This window comes from Mustela putorius, unplaced genomic scaffold, assembly GCF_011764305.1.
Source record: "Mustela putorius furo isolate JIRA1106 unplaced genomic scaffold, ASM1176430v1.1 tig00003834_pilon_pilon_pilon, whole genome shotgun sequence".
NCBI classification, from domain to species: domain Eukaryota; kingdom Metazoa; phylum Chordata; class Mammalia; order Carnivora; family Mustelidae; genus Mustela; species Mustela putorius.
In genome coordinates, this window is record NW_025421987.1 from 58138545 (window position 1) to 58142582 (window position 4038).

At 42.6% G+C, this 4038-nt stretch overlaps 1 non-coding gene across 1 annotated transcript; it reads right to left on the reverse strand.

Annotated features, from left to right (window-relative positions):
* Positions 1–2124: 2124 nt before the first annotated feature.
* On the reverse strand, positions 2125–2257 carry LOC123394638. Its single transcript, XR_006609391.1, has one exon. It is a non-coding gene; the product is annotated as a small nucleolar RNA SNORA8 (small nucleolar RNA).
* Positions 2258–4038: the final 1781 nt, after the last annotated feature.

A 4038-nucleotide genomic window follows, 5' to 3' on the forward strand; every position in this document is an offset into this window, starting at 1 on the left:
AAGAAGAAAAATGTCACACACTTAGTTGTGTGTCATAGGTACACACAACTAATTGAATAGCAAAACTCTAACAAAGCTCCAGAAGATTCTGACATCCTTCCGCATGATGCTTTACCTTCCTTATATCTACTTCTAATCTGTCACTAAACACTGTTATTCTATACTTTCCAGTCCATTTTCATGGCCATCAATGCTTTCTGGGCCCCTCAAAATCTCCTCACTAAAGTGTCTCCTAATCTGATACACACTGCCTGTTTGCTAAAATCACACTGACCTTCTTACTATTTGATCACATCCCTGCCCTAAGTCCTTCAAAAGTCTTTGTCACCCACTGCATTAGAGCCAAGTGCACGGGCCTGTAATTCACTCATCCAGCCTCAGACTGACTGCCTTTTGCTAGCCTGCTTCCTGGTTCCTCCATGAACAATCTGTGTTGCCTTAGGTGGATTAGTCACTTTACATCAGGATTTCTCTAACTAAGCTCAAAAATGATAGCAAAGTATAATGATAGCACTAGCCTCACAACGTTGTTGTAGATATTAAATGAGTTAGCCCCCCTAAAGTACTTCGTATAGAGCAAGCACTCTTAAATGCTGATTGTTGACGCATGTAACTTCAAGTATCTCTGCTACCAGATTCTAAGTGTCTCCAGAGCAGAATCTTTGTCTATTTGGCTCTTCCCACCCAAATATGAAGCAGAATCTATGTCTAATGTGTTCTTCCCACCCAAATAGTAAGCGCATACTATGTACTCATCAAATATTTTTTCACAGATAGAATGAATACAGAAGTAAATGAAGAATCTGTACAATCAGATAAACATGTCCGTGTACCAGAAACGAAGCAGAAATGAAAAGCAGTGGGTGTATTTTAGGTCCGCTTGACTCCAGGGACAGAAGCAGGCAATGATTGTGGGAAATTTGTCTTCTGCCAGGTAATGGTGACTTAAAAAGTTTCACTTAAGTGATGAGCCAGGCTCTCTGCTTGAATGAAGGCCATGGATGTGGCCCCTTTGCTTGTAAAAGGAGGCTTAAGAAAGTTGTCTTGCTGCCTAAGATTACAGCTTACCTGGACCAGGGTGATGAGAGAATAGAGGCACGGCCTTATGGCTGGGAACAGAACCAAGCCACTGGCTCTTTCTGTGGCTGGACCTTCGGTGTTTGTCAGAGCACTAAGGAGGAGTAGTCCTACATCACCATCACAAAACCGAGCTCTGGATCTTGGGCATTGGGAAGCCACCGGAGGTTTGAAACAGAAGCATGCCATCATCTGATCCATATCTAAAGACTTTTTCATTGTCTTTTGTTTTCAGAAGTTTAATTATGATGTGTCTTGGAGTACGTTTCTTTGCATTTATCGTATTTATGTTTGATTCACCTTCTTGAGTCATTTTGACATCATTCACCAACTGTGGAAAGTTTTCAGCCATTATTTCTTTAGATACTTTTCAGTCTCTCTCTCTCTCCTCTCATTTTGGGACTCCAATAATATAAATATTAGTCTTTTTTATTTTTTTAATTTAAAGCCAATAAATATTTATTTAAGGAGTTTTTATATGTGATTACTTCCACTGCCAGTCACTGCTCATCACCATAGTTCCTCCAAAGTTAGAATCATAATCTTCAAAACAGCCCTTTTAAAAAGAACTTGATCAATCCACAGTTGTCACTGTCACTCCAGAGTTCTTTCAGCTGGGTTTCTTGCATCTCCATTTGAATACGGACATACTTTAAGAACTCCCCACCTGTAATCTTTGGGATCCAATGTCTTTACTTCAGGGCCCTGTTTAGGGTCTGAGTGTGGATCTGTCTGGTTCTCAATTTCAAACACCCTAGAAAAGGAGAAGCATTACTTCCTCTTGAAAATTATCTCAAGCTGAGCAGTATGAAAAACCGTTAAGATACTGTTTCAGGGACGCCTGGGTGGCTCAGTTGGTTAAGTGGCTGCCTTCGGCTCAGGTCATGATCCCAGCGTCCTGGGATCGAGTCCCACATCGGGCTCCTTGCTCGGCAGGGAGCCTGCTTCTCCCTCTGTCTCTGCCTGCCACTCTGTCTGCCTGTGCTTGCTCTCGCTTCTCTCTCTATGACAAATAAATAAATAAAATCTTTAAAAAAAAAAAAAGAATACTGTTTCAATAAAAATACCAGGTTTAACATGCACGAAGCCAAGAAAACCAACGATGCCAGATACTGAGTTTCTATTGCACTATCCTTTGAACACCCAGCAGGAATGAGCTGCTGAGTATAAATATTAGTCTTTTGTTATTCTCCCACAGGTCTCTGAGACTCTGCTCATTGTGGGGTGTTTTGGTTTTTTTTTTTTCAGTCTATCTTCTTTCTGATATTCAAATTGGGTAAGTTCTGTTAGCTGTCCTCAATTTCACTGATTTTATCCTCTGCCGTCTCCAATTTACTATGGAGCCCATCTACAGAGTTTTTCTGACTTATTATATTTTCCCATTGATAATTTCCATCTGGTTCTTTTTTTAGGACTTTTTTTGCTGATATTTTCCATTTTTCATTTGTTTCAAGAGAATTTGGGATTGTTTATTAAGACATTTTTATGATGGCTGCTTTAAAATCTGTGTCAGATCATTCCAACACCTAATTCATCTTGGTATATGCATCTGTTAATTTTCTTTGCTCATTCAAGTTGTAATTTGTTGGTATGACAAGTGATTTTCATTTTTAATTATATCCTGGATATTTGGGGTAATATAGTATGAGACTCATGATCCTATTTAATCCTCTTTTTTAACCAGCAGTCACCCTGTTGAGATGTAGTGTAACGACAGAGTGGTTATGCATGCTTAGCTTTCTCTTGGGCCCTGCCAACAGCACCCCAGCAAAGGTGGAACACCCACTTACACTGCCTTGTTGCAGATGGGGAGGTGGAAATTCAGCTCCCCCATCAGCCTCATTGACACCTTCCACTTAAAGCAAGGTACCAATGAGTTTTGTTTCATTGAATCTAAGTGGGAATATAAGTTTAACTTCTTTTATTTAGTTTTTTAAAAAGAGTTTATTTATTTATTTGACAGACAGAGATCACAAGTAGGTAGAGAGGCAGGCAGATGGGGGGGGGGGAGGAAGGAGGCCCCCTGCTGAGCAGAGAGCCCGATGCGGGGCTCAATCCCAGGACCCTGGGACCATGACCTGACCCAAAGACAGAGGCTTTAACCCACTGAGCCACCCAGGTGCCCTGGTTTAACTCTGGTTAGGCCCTGCTGATAGCAGGGAGAGGAAAAACAGAAGACTGAGTCACACTGCTTTGAACTGCAGCATCTGGGCAGAAGCTTGGTCCCCCACTAAGCCTTGTTGATACTCATGGGTGGGGGATAATGAAGTCCTGACTCATTCAGTCTCTTGCCCAAGGGGTGTGGAAGTGCAGCTTGCCACTGGACCTCCCCGATACTACCTTGGCAGGAGAATTGGAGCCATGCCTGCTTCTGGTGAAAAGATTAGCTCCTCGTTGAGTCTTGCCGATGCAACCCAGACAGGGGAATCAGAGCACAACTGCTTCTGCTGAGTGGGAGATAGAAGATCATATCCCCACTCATTTTCCCCAACTTTACCCCTGCAGAAGAATCAGAGCATCCCCACCTGTTTTGGGGGGGGTAGGGGTGATGACAGGGACAAAGGAGGGATGGAAGATCAGCTTCCTGTTGGGCCCACTGAAATGACAGGAAGACAGGCAGTTTTTCTGTTGGTGTTTGACTAGAATAGGGCAGGCATTACCAGAAAGATTTTCTGTTGTGAGGCTTTCCTTTTCCTGATCCTTTGGTTATGGGAACAGGTTTTTCTTGGAGCTTTTTTGTCCATGCCCATTGACAGTTCCAGGTTGGAGGCAACAACCTGTCTGGAACATAGGAGAGGCAAGAAAGAAACTCCGGGAACTCAAGTCCTGAGGTCCCTAGACCATCCGCCTTCCTCTTTCTACCTTTTGGAGTCTTCCTATGCTTGTTTGGTTTGTTATCTCCAGGGCTTTTTTAACTTGTAAAAGGAAGGACTTGGAGCGAATGGGCCTCTCTTATTTTGA